This window comes from Onychostruthus taczanowskii, unplaced genomic scaffold, assembly GCF_017590055.1.
Source record: "Onychostruthus taczanowskii isolate IOZ18803 unplaced genomic scaffold, ASM1759005v1 scaffold295, whole genome shotgun sequence".
NCBI lineage: Eukaryota > Metazoa > Chordata > Aves > Passeriformes > Passeridae > Onychostruthus > Onychostruthus taczanowskii.
Genome location: NW_024500295.1, coordinates 87,888 through 101,373, shown reverse-complemented (window position 1 = coordinate 101,373; position 13,486 = coordinate 87,888).

Below are 13,486 nucleotides of genomic sequence, written 5' to 3'. Positions count from 1 at the left end.
CTTTTGCTCATCTCTCAATGTAGTTAGAATTTTTAAAAAATGTATGCATCCTGACTCATGCTGTTGTATAATAAAAGGATCTGTTCGTCATGGGAAGCAAACTGAACACTGTCCAGTTTTGTGGTCTTTGACAATAAATAGCATCCATACATTTTCTTGTCACTACTGGTTTTTTATATAGATTACCTGCTTTTTATATGTGTGTGTGTGTGTGTATGTGTGTGTGTGTGTGTGTGTGGTAGAGTCAAATTCTGCTAATGAGTCATTTTATATTTACTTGATCCTCTCGTCCTTGAGGGGTTAGGGAGGGGAATTGAAACAAACTTTTAACAGGAAAGAACATAAAAGAGATCATTCAAATCAATAAAACCTAATTTCTTGGAGTTTATTTTCTCCCTCCTTGGTTCCAACAGTATAGGAGAGAAGTTGAGCTGTGACAAGCTAATCACATAGCTAAATAGATCACTACATAGATCTATTAGCTAAATAGAGCTACATAGATTTCTTTCTTGAGAATGGCTGCTCCTTTCCTCCCCTGATTTTTGTTCTTAACCTGAGGGTTTCATCTAAAACCACAGCAGTCTGTTGTTAGCTACCAGCCTGGGGCACACAGTTACTTGGAACGATTGTTAGTGACCTGTGTGCTTTATTTTTAGTAAATATGATATTTAAGAGAATTTAAAGTTCCATCTCAAGATGTGGCAGTGCAGAAAAGTCTCAGGGATATAGAATTTCCCAATGCTTTGAGGAAAACAGAAATTTTGCCACTTTGCCACAGGTATTGCCCACCAATGCAAGGTGCTGAGAGGACGGTCCCCACTGACCATTTGTCTGGGAAGGGGCAGTGTCTTCTCTGTGCACAAGGTTGCACTGGGAAGTGGAATTTAATATTATGTTAAACCTACTGAAGTGAATAAACACAGGGATGCTGATGTGTCCTATGGACTAGTTTTAACCTCTAGCCGCAGAAAACTGCACATATAGATAAAACTATACAAGAACAAATTCGATCTAGTCTCAGGCACAGAAAGGATTAATGACAGTTGAGGATCCTCTGCTGTATATTTGGGGTTGGAACAGGCAGTGGTAAGGCAGTGTGGGACCAGTACTAAAGTCCTGGTGGAGCATGATGAGGCACTCTCCAGCTCTGTAATGCAGAACATTCCTCACTTCCAGATTTGCTCTGTGGTCATGAAGCCTGTCAAACTGGGAACTGTGCCACTCTAAGCACAGCACAGGTAACCACAAGATGGTTACTTAAAAAATCCTGTGACTGACTGGGGTCTGAGGAGATGGCAACACTGTTGCTTGGAAGGAAACAAAACCTACTCTGGTGTTGATCTGAGCCACTAGAGCAAGTCAGAGGGGAGAAAGAGACAACAGGCTCTCGATGTGAGTAAAGACAGTTCAACATAGTTCTGCATGTTGGGAGGGAGCCCCACCAATGTATTTGCTGGTCTTTCAGGGGCCTGGAAGAAAACTCTTTGATTGCCTTCAAATCAAGAAGATTTGGTGCTCCCCTTAGGAACACTTTATAGCTCCTGAAGAGCTCAACAATGGAAGCTGCACTTTTGGTGGCACATTAAAGCTGCTGTGTAGTGAGAAGAGGTAGTGGAACCAGAGAGACTGAGAGGCTGAACTTTCAGGAGGGGTTGTGAGATAGAATTAGGCATGCCAGAAATGTGCTTAAGTATCGTTGTGCAGGGGCTGTGGTTCAGTCTGGTGTTCAGAGCATTGGCGTGGTATAGGGACAGAAGAGCTCCTTCTTGGGAAAGCAGGCTGGCAATGGGCCCATGAAAAAGCTGCTGTTGACAACAGCTTCAAAGTCTTGCTGTGAATTGGATGCCCTGGGCCCTGCAGGATTGCAGAAAGAGAGAAGATGAAAGGCTTTTAGAGTAGGATGTTGTCACCTCAGATATAAGAAGATAAAGTTGTAAGCAATCAGAAATCTCTGTATGTATAACTATTAAAAGACACAAGTCTAGTATTTTCCAATGATTCTGGTATTTTCTAATTATTAGAATAATAAGATTTTAACTTCATTGAAAATTCTCTTAAGCCTTCTCCAAAAAAAAGCACCCTTAATTCATGGGTTATAGAAAATGGAACTCTAGCAGTTTCTTTCTTCTTTATTCAAACAGCAGCTTTTTAATTAACTTATAATCAGAGGGGAGCTTTTAAAAATAAGACCTTGTGCTACCTTCAGTAAGGAGGCATCTTCCCCAGCAGAAGCTCAAAATAACTTTTAACCACGTAACTTCTGCTGCTTGTAAAAATCTTTCAGTCTCATATTGTCTTGCCTTTAACAGTCTTTGTTGCACTCAGCGGTGATGGAAAAGGAAAATTTAGTATAAAGTTATTTTTAAATCATAAAAAAGCTTCAGGGAGAGCTACAAAATACTTATTCTTCCCACCCACCTCTTGTCTCACACTGGACCAGTGTCACATTCACCTTCCATTTCACTTAACCAGGCAACGTGGTTGCATTTGAGAGCTTCATTTTGTGCTCAAGGTCTTCTCTCCAGCTGCTGGCATGGCCTCTCTCTCACCCTCTTGCACTCTTACCAGCCTCTTGCATAAGAAATGTCTACCTGAGTACTGAAACTTTGCAACTGGTTCAGATAATCAAGAAATTACAAATTACTGTTGCAATACCATATCTTAACAAGAATTTGGGGTTTGAGTCATTAATCCTGCTATTGGTTCCACTTCTGTAGGGCTGAGGTAACTTCAGAATTCTGAGGTGTCACTCATGGTTATCAGGCAGTAGCATCTGGACCCCAGAGGACACAAATCTAATAATTACAGTGTAGCTTCTTTCATAGTTTCTCTTCAGTAGTGCAATTCAGTGAGACATCACAGTGCAAGCATTTTTGTTGTGTTTGTTTGTATCAGATTCTTTAAGACACCCCAAAATTATCACTCAAGGATATCCAGGAACCTTCTGACTGAGCTCAGCAAGTAGGAGTCCATCCCTTTCTCTGACACAGCTGAGGCATAAGGTGCTTATCTCATAAAATCACTGGGAAAAGTGTAGCAAAATTCCCATATTAGTAAAAGCTGCTTGCCTATTTTAGCCCCACTGAAGTATTAACAGGAAGGATCCTTTGATAAGGACACAAGTCAGCCTAAAGCCAGAGGTGGTGTGGATCAGGTTGGTCAGACAGGCCTGGAAGCATCTGAGGTAGAAGAAACACCTCTGGTCCTGCTGTCTGCATTTGCTGTGGCATGACATCTTTCTCTTTTCCAGCCATGAAGGCTGAAATGCTGATGACAGAGAAGCAGATTTTTCATCCATCCTCACAAAAGACAGTAAGTAAAATTTGCATCATGTAACACTTGTGTATGCCAAAAAGGAAAAAGGAAAATAACCCCCTGGATGCACCCTGGCTGACAGTAGGCTGCTGTGTGAATTTGGAGGAACACAGCCCACTGTGGAGCTGGGTGATGAACATGTCCTCAGAGGCCTGGTTTGGCAGTGAATGCCAGAGTATTAGTTTTCAGTTGGTCTTCCTGAAGGATGGGCTGCTCTGTGCCATCTACAGCAGGGTGACCTAGGCATGACTGGCACACCTGACACATCATATGCTGCCAGGAAGACATAATTTTCTCTCTACCATCTGTGTGAGAATTAGGGGACCCTTTCCAGACTTTATATGTTACTGTGGGATAGTGTGGACAAACTTCACCCACCTGGGTGAGACCTCCCTCTTGGTTGCAGATGGGAGTGACAATTCTCACCAAGAACCCTTGTTCCACAAGCACAGGGAGCAAGTTAAGCAAGACCCAACCATATTTAGGATCAAGGTCTGGGCTTCTCTTATTGGCTTTTGGCTGATCCCAGAAAGAGTTGGTTTGCTAAACATGGGGGAAATTCCTCACTTAAAAATCCCCAAACAACAAACCAACAAAACACAGTATAAAACAACAAAGAAAGGTAATGAACACTTTTCTGTTGTTTTGTCAAACTAAAAGAGAAACCAGGAGAGAAAGGCAGGTGCCAGAGCCCAGGAGAAAGTGTCTGTGGTAGCTGATATGTTGGCCCATCTGCTTTTTAAAACCAGACTGAAAACCACCTTTGAGATTAGCCATGTATTTAGAAGTAGGCAGAGGTCTAAACACCTCACTAATGTGGGGCCTTCCCTGGCTCAGGAGGGGATGAAGAGTCAGTGCTGCAGTGTTAAATGCAGTGCAGTGGTTAGCTGTGGGTGTGTTGACCCTGTGCCTTCACACTAATGCTGAGAAATCAAGGAATAGATCACACAAACCTCATTAACCAACACTGCTTTGAGGAGCCAATTACCTTTCTGGATTCTGGTTTTTTATATTTGATACTAAGGTTGTCTGGTAAATGGTTCTTGTGGTGTGTGCTTTGAGAGTCAAGACACTTAGTCCTGGCACTCTGCATTGAACAGGGAGCAGGTATGCTTGAGACAAATGGACAATAGGTGCAGAGGAGCAGCACCTCTGCCCCTACTACTGGCAACAGGTAGAAGGAAATGACTACCTGAGCCACGTCTCACTTCAGCATTTCAGGCAGCAATGGTTAGAGGTGTTTTGGAAGAAACTGAGCTTGGAAATAGCAAAAGGAATATTGTGCCTGTGAAGTAATGAAAGAACAAGAATGCTGTCCCAAATATTGCCAGCTGAGTTGTGATTCGCACTCCAAACACAGACTGGTGAGGTCAGTTGAAAATGGACAGAAAGAATATTTTGGGGGCAAGAGAAAGAAACATATCTGTCAGATTATTATCTTTGTAGGAGGAAGCAGATAAAGCCAAGAGTTTGTGTAGGACCACAGAGAGCATCAATGGGGATCCAGCATCAACAGATCCTAGTGAGGGTGTCCCAGTTAGCATTTAGGTGGTCCTTTCTGGAACAGGCACTAAAGCTTCAGAGTAGTGAGAGCCCACTGGGGATGAGTGGTATACCAGTGTAAATTTAGATGCCTGTCAAGCCTATCCAACAAACTGGAAGATGAAGTGAAGCAGGACATGGTTAATAGTAGTTCACTTTTCAAAATCTCAGCAGTGGAGGCAACCAAAACATCCAGGGGAGAAAGGACCGTGGGTTGCCAGCTTTCTCCAGTGTGTCCTCACAAATGCATATACCTTTCCCCTTCAGTAAAGAACATGTTTGTGCCATACAGCACAATCACATAATTATAAAATCATGGAACAGTTTGGTTTGGAAGAGGCCTTCAAAGGTCATCTAGTCCAATCCCCCTGCAACAAGCAGGGACAATGTCGTGAAGAGATGAGCAAGGTGCCTGGGCAGTCATCAAAAATAATCTAACTTGGAGAAAGATTTATAGATCCTTTGGGGGCTGTACTGCTTCTGCCACTTGAAATATCTGGCATATATCTGCACTGAGAGACCTATTAAAAAGTTTTGCTGCAGATGAAGAAATTTCCTTGACAAGGCTAAGAGCCATAAACAAGTTTCTGGTTTTCCAGGTTATATTGGGTTTGTGTGGCAATGTTTTGGTGGAGGTGGTGGGGGATGCTACAGCTTCGCATGTCCAACAGACCCAATGCCAGACACTCAAAGACAGATGCATTGCTGGTCAAGGTCAAGTCTATCAGCAATGGTCACAGAACCTCTGGGATAACATATTTAAGAAGCAGGGGGGTGGAGGGAATACTTCACAAGAGCAATGGCAGATAAAGAAGAGAAGAGTAAGAAGATATAAGAGAATATAACAGCTCTAGAGATGCCCAGGTGAAGCAATCAGTGAGTGATCTCTCCCTGCCCTTATCTCATGAACCTTTTATTACATTTTCACTCCCATGTCCATTTGAGGAGGGGAGTGATAGAAATGCTTTGATTGTCACCTTTGATGGCATCCAGCCAGGTCAAGCCACCAACCAGCACTGAGGTTCAAATCAGAGCCAGAATGCCTGCAGAACTGACCTGTCCCTTTGTGCTTCTGGTGTCACAAGGACAGTTCAACCTGAGTAACTGGGCTAACTGTTCTTCACTCTCCAGGCTGTTGCCCAGTAGTATAATTTCAGTAGATTTAGCTGTGCTGCTTGATTCTCTAACATACCTGTCCCACAGCATTAGCAAGTTCCTGTCTTTGTACAAGCTAGATTGTATTATATTGTTTTATATATTGTTTTTATTGTGTATTGTATTTATTTCATATAATAATATATAATATATTGTATTTATAATACATAATTATATAATATAGTATATAATTATTATTATATAGTATGTATTATATAATATAGTATAGTAACATAGTATAATATATCATCTATTGTATTTATAATATATTGTATTTATTTTGTATATTGTTATTATATTTATGATTATATATATTATATTGTTGGGAAACAAATCCATCATCCCTCAGGAATGGACATAAGCACATGCTTGCATTCTCTCTGTGTAACACAAAATTAATCAGCTGCAGTTGCCAATTTGTTGTTCCTGGGAGGAAACATGCCTCCCATTACGTTTTTGGTTTCTTTTTTTTACTTTTTTTACTTTTTTTTACTTTTTTTTTTTACCACCTCTGAAATCAAAGTGGAAAAATCAATGTTATCAAAGCCCTAACCACCAGTGATTTCATGCATACTAGAGATCAAATGATAACAGCAGCTGCCCACTCTTAGAAAGGAAGTGAAAGGTTATCTATCTGCTGCAATATGAATCCAGACAGATGGGTAAGCTGTGCACAACAGAGGATCCTATGTCAGCAAGTATTTTCCCTGTCATGTGCCTGGCACAACACAGCTCTGTGCATTTCCTTTCCCTCCTAATTCACACAGAAATAAATAGTTATGTTCAATGCTCTAAAGGAATCACAGTGCAACCCTTCTGCTGTGAAAGTTAAGTGCTTGAAATATTTAAAACTTGTTAAAAGCAAAATTATTTAAATGTGTTTGATTGTCTCACTGATTAGTATCTGACCATAGGGAGGATTGTGATTAGGACACAACTTCCTTCCTATACCAGCCTGCACAAATGCCATCTCAGCGGTGACTGTATGGGAGCAGAAATTCCTCCTGTCCAGAAGACCTGGAAGGTGATTTTCCTCCTTGCAGAGCAATCTCTTGTGGCAGTTTCTCTCTGGGTAGCCTCAGATCATTGGTGTGGTTAGTGGTATAGATGTAAAATGAGGGAGTCATTGTCTCATTGAAGAGGCCAGCCAGTATCTCCAGTATGTCTTTGCAATCAGCAAAATCACAGCTCATGTGCTGAAAGGCATGTGCTGTAACTTGGTCCATGCAGGAGGAAAGAAATCATCTCTGATATGTATCCAGCCAAGAAAGGGACTACATATTGTGCAGACACAGATTCAAATTTCATTCTTCCATTTCATCATCTGTGGCTTTAGGTGTGAGCTGGGATCACAGATGCCTTTAAACTTCCATACCACACATCCAGTTGCTGCATTAGGTATACAAACAACTTTTAATCTATTTTTAGCTCTTACTCAGGCCATGAAGCCCACTGCTGGAGAGATGGGATTGGGGCATTCCATGGTGTGGATCTCTTGTAAAAAAGAGTCATATGAAGAAAGTACAAGTCTAAAATGAAATCAGGTCACTGAATTCAATATATTCAGGTTAAAATGTAAATGCTTGGGAGTACAGTGTGATGACAGGCTCTGAGATACTACTTTGGTAATTATTTCAATGAGACATTAAACAGAGAGTGAATGACTGAGTGAAGCAATAAAAAAATGTTACCACAACGGGTATGATCTGACTAGAGGATCAAAAACATAGGAATTATGTCAGCAACTGCATACTTAGCTCTGCTTTTATCTTTGTCTCATGTTTGCAACATTTCTGACATGGAAATTCACTTGTCTTTTACAGCCTAATGTAAACACTGGCAGAAGTTTGTAAACAATTCAGCAGAATTTTCTTTCAGTAGACCATTGACTTCAGAAAGCAGTTATTTGGAAATATCATGCAATATTTTGTCTTTTTTGAGGTGGTATGCTTGATTTTTAAAAAATTTACATCCACTTTAGCAAGAATATGATCTTAAGCCCTTAAATAAGGGACTGTGACTTGCATTACACATTCTTTGTTGGGATTTCAGGAACAAACATATATTTTCTGGTCTATAAAATAATTTCTTTTGGGTTGAAAAGGTAAAAAAGTGAGATTACAAGTGCCTGGCATCTTCACTCAATAGGCCCTTGGCAGTACAAGGGTTGTGTTATTGTGTTCATCACTGTTAGGGTTCGTTATTTCTGCCATAACCTGGGGAGATGCTTTTACCAGAAATGGTTCTTAAACCTTTTTAAGATAAGCAGTCAAAAGGGAATAGTAAGAAAGAGACCAAATACAGCATAATCTAGAAAAAAACTTTTTCTTAAAGTAAAGCCCCTGTTATTTCAATAAACCAGATTTTTCCTCCAGAATGTCTTTAGCTATCCCAGAAATATTCTGATGAAAAATTGAAGTGTTAAAGGAAAAGCCTTGGAAAAGCTGGTCTTATGTCTCATGGGATTTGTGTTCCTTATGATTTCTATTCCTTTTTCTGTCTAAACTTCTGTGAGATCTTAGATCATGGAATGATATTACTCACTGCCTACTTTCTCTGTCCAAAGCTGGGAAACCTAGCCTGACTGATAAGCTGAGACTACAAAAGAAGATAAAACCATAAACCAGCATATGATAACTTAGATGTGCTTCTTGGTGCATTTTACAAACTAGCATTTTTAAATTTTAAACTGAAAATTTTTATTTAACAACTTTGGTTTATCAACATTTTCTCCAATATAATACAATCTGTTTAACCAGCTTCTCTGAGTCAGTGATTATCAGCAGGAGGATGCACTTACTGCTCTTTATGATTCTTTCTGGAACTCAGGCTCGCTATGAGCTCAGCTGGTTCTAAGAAGTGATGCTGCAGTGAAGCAGAGGAGTGTTCTGAGTATGACTGTGCTCCTCCTTCAGAAAATCCATGTTTAGTCTGACAAGAAATCACATCTGAATCTTTACCATGACTAGTAAACTGTTTTCCATCAGACTTTTTTTCAGCCTGACTTAATTTTCAAGATAAATATTGAGTGCATTGGTGGAAGAAAAGTGATGGATTGTGATACCTGACAAATGCAGTCATACCTTGGGCTGGAGGTGAGCCCTAAGCGCTGACTGTGCAAGCTCCTTCCCAAGTGCTCTGTTTACAATGCTACCCATTTAATCCCTGAGCCCTACTTGCTCCAGTGAAAAAAAAAAAAAAACAAAAACAAACCCTGTAGAAAGCCTTTAGGATGGCTCTGTCTTCCCTGACTGGTTTGACAGAGGTGACCAAATGATAAAAATATTGGTGGATGTTGGTCAGTGCAAGATGGATAACAGTAACTGACACCTCATAATGTGAGAGGAGGTCTGCATCTGGCAAGGGGATAATGGAAGCAGATGAGAGTGAGGTAAAAGGGGAACAAAAATGATCAAAGGGGAAGGAAGTGAGGGGAATTACAAAATGTAATGCTGAAGAGAAATTATAAAGACAATAAGAGATGGGAGTAAGAGAAATCTAGAAAAGCCGAACAAAGAAAGAGGAAGAAATAGGGAGAAGAAAAAACTAAATGCAGAAATACCAAAACCAGCAAAAATGTTTGACAAGAAGTGAAAAGCTAGATGCAAACAAAAGATAGAAATTTGCATAGAATTAATGCCGAAAAAATATATATTCACAATGTAGGATGATCATTATGAGAAAATTAAATAGGTAACATAAACAACTTGAATGCAAATACATAATTTACATTTTATAGTCCAAAATAATAATGAAGAGACTAGAACTTCAGCTGATGGCTAGGTTTTTAAATTAAATTAGACTGATCTAAATTTAACTGAAAGAACATGAAATCGGGTTGGAAGAGCATAGGCGTGCATGCTGCCTTTCTTTTAGAATTAAAAGATATGACATACTGTGTCATTTCAGAAGAAACTTGTGGATTCTGGAACAACTCAGACAATGGCTTAGCTTTCCCTATCTTTAAATATTTTCTTTCCTTAATTATTGGTGGCAGAAAACTAACATGCGGTGAGATTTGAAAAACCACAATTACCATATTAGCTAAGCAAGAGCAGATTTCCTTTCAGAGCTCTAACATATGAACCAAATATAGCTAACACACAGGTTAACAAAGAGTTGTGTTGAAAAGAGCGAACTCTTTCCACTTGCCACTGTGTGAAGGTGAAGCAAAAAGCACCTGTAAAGAAGGCTGACTGATTGCAAGAAGCTGTGTTGAAAAGGTAAGTTGGACTAGGTACCTTGTGGTAAATTTGGAATTCATTAAACAGTGAATTCTTCCGCTTCTGAAATATTGTTATATATGCTGGATATTGAATATATTACAGACTAAAAGCACAAGATACATTTGAATTAGAAAGCACCTGATTATGGAACAAGGTGAGCAACAGTTTTTGTAAAAGATCAGCCTCTGATTTACCTTTAATTAAGAATTAAAAATCTGATGTATATTTTGATGACTGTCATTCCATGAAAATATGTTGGTAATATTCAGTTTCTTCACAGGCTAATCTTGGTATTCCAAAGGTAAGTTGTTGTTTGAGAGAGATGTTGGAAGCTGTTTCTAGAAGTGCTTCTCTGAATATGTATTACAATCATGAAGGGCTTGGTGATTTGAAGTCATAGATGGTTTTGCAAAGGAGAGGGATTTTCTACTTCTGTTAGTCATTATCATTATGACTGCCATGTGTTACCATTGTCTTTGTGCAATGAAGACAATGCACAAAGATTGTACAGATCCATCTCTTCACTCCCCAATTTATGAGAAAGAAACACTAGAAATGCTTCAATGAAATAACCCACAATGACATGTCAGCAAATTACACTACCAACAGAATGTGTTCCTACTCTGAATTTGCTACTTTTAACAGGGTTTGAGCCCTTGTTTCAAACTGTCAGAGACTGTGAAAGGAATCTGATTTTCTTCACACAGGTCTTACAGAAAGTGAGCTCTCTGTAAACAGGATTGAGGCTGCTATATGTTGCTATGTTACTACAAAGAGTATGTGCACCTCATTTTAACAGGAGTAAATATACTGTGCCTTGCAGCACTTGAGGGACAGGAGATTTCAAAATGAAGCTTGTGTTTTCTGTCTAAGAAAGTCCAGAATGTACCTTCCAAGCCTCAAGTTAATTCGAAGATTTCCATTATTACAATTTGACATGCAAATAACAAGTTAGCAAACCAGCACAAAAATGCAGTTAAAAGGAAAGTCAAAGCCCCTTTCAGGAAAAGTTCAAAGGATGGCCTGAAAACCTGTGAAGTTTTGATGAAGGAAATTGTTATGAATTATAAAATTATAATTAAAGAGTGGAGAGTACTTCTATATTGTGATTAAGGATGTCTTGTAAGATTCACAAGGACTGCTGTCTTGACCTCTTTGTCTCTGCACTGAAACTCCCACATCTTCTTTCCTCCATGTTACCAGACTTTATAAAACCATTTTCAAGTGCTTAACTATGTTATGGATTTAATCACAACCTGCTCCAGATCTGTGATGACAGGGAGTGGTTTAGTCCAAACAACGATAAGGAGGCCAAATTAATCTTATAGTGACCCTGATGAAGTTATTTGAGTCACAGATAGATTTCACACTTTTTTGCTTTGTATGCAACAAACACTGAAGATTGCTGTTCAGCAGTAACAGTCAAAACATGCTTTCACCACATATGCGTGCACATTTTGGTAGAACAAGACTCATTTCAGGGCTTTCAGGTATCTCTGTGTTGCTCCATGCACATATATTTGGTAATAGCTGAAGTCTTGGATCCTGTGAAAATGAGCCATTGAGAAAATGACATGTGCCTGCTTAGATGATTACGAACCATTACAACATGGTGCTTTAAATGTACCAGTTCTCCTTTTGACACCACGCAGTGTTTTTGTTTCAGTCACTGGGTGTGGTCAGGGGAAAGGCGCACCAAACTTAAGCTGGTAGGGAGCCACTGCTACTGTGATATGCTCTGTTTAGGAAAAAAGTGAACGAGCAGAACATCTGTTGTCCTGCATTTCTATATTAACAGTGTTCTGTTAATATAATCATATCTTAGAATCTTACAAGGCTGTCTGTAATTATGCCATTTTACCTTTTTTTTTTTCTTTTTTTTTTTTTTTCCCTTCCTGCTAATGCAAACATCTAAGTTGTGTTTAAATCCAGGTCTGGAAAAGAAACATTTCTAGGTTTTAAAATTCAGGAATCATGAAATTAAATTAAAATTAGTTCCAACTAACTTTAGTAGCAGACTTGAACAGCATGAACATGAACGGCAAATGCTTGTGCCAAACAGGCAAATGCAACCACATTTTACTTATCTACCTGCATTTGCACATTTTGTGTTTTCAGATCTGGACAAACATTTGGGTTTCATGCACCTTGACATATAACAGATTACTATTTTTTTTTCTTCTAAAACAGCTGCTAATCAATTTGGTAATTATTACTTGTCTCATTTCACAGTTTTACTCTAAGCAGTCTTGTTGATTTAAATGATTGATCTTGAAACTATTCATCTGCACGACATTAAGTGCACCCTTTGCAAAACCATCATTAAGGACATTTCTGAGCACAATGACAATTAACACCCTGCTTATTATGATTCTGATTCTAGCTTGATCATTTTAAAAATAATATCATTACATAGGTAGAGTAATAAGTAAATTAATAACATATTTGCCTCCAGCTTGAATGTTTTCAGCACAGCAACATTTTCCTTTATATAAAAAAACAGGTTATTGCTGTTGCTTGTGAGAAGGAAGTGGTGGTTATTTCAATTTATCTCCATACCTTTAACTAATGCTGTTATTTCTTGTTCTCTAAATTAGAGTGTAGTCTTGTTGAGGCTGATGGTAAATGTGCTTGAGGCAGCCAAAAGAATCACACATCCTCTTTCACCTGGCCCTCAGACTATTTTCAAATCGGGTAAGTACTAAAATAAGACAGGTAATCTATAATCCGTGTATATGTCTGGCAAATATATTAAACTGAACATGTAAGTGGGATTCTACTTACAAGGATGGACTACTCTTAGAAGTACTTAATGACTGAATTGTTTTCTTCATAGAATTCTGTCTTTTTCCCCAGGTCTGTCTTTATTCATTGTGTTTTGTTTGTATAATTCAAATAGTATATTTGATCTTAAGATTGCGGTTTAGTCTTATGTTTGAATACTTGCACACTGCCTTCATGGTGAAAAGAAATGTGATGATGTGGATAAAGTGGAAAAATACTAAGCTCAAAAATTCAAGGCTTATATATTTAATATTCAGAACATAGGTGTTTTTGAGTGCACATGCACAGATATGTACTACCCATATGTAGTACATAACCAATGTTAGGACACACCACCTTATATATATATATATATGAAAAATTATTTTTATATTTACCTAATACATTAATGCTAAATAAAGATGTAAATATTCAAATTATAAATTATAAAGGTGCCTACTGAAACACTGTTAGAAAGATTTAAG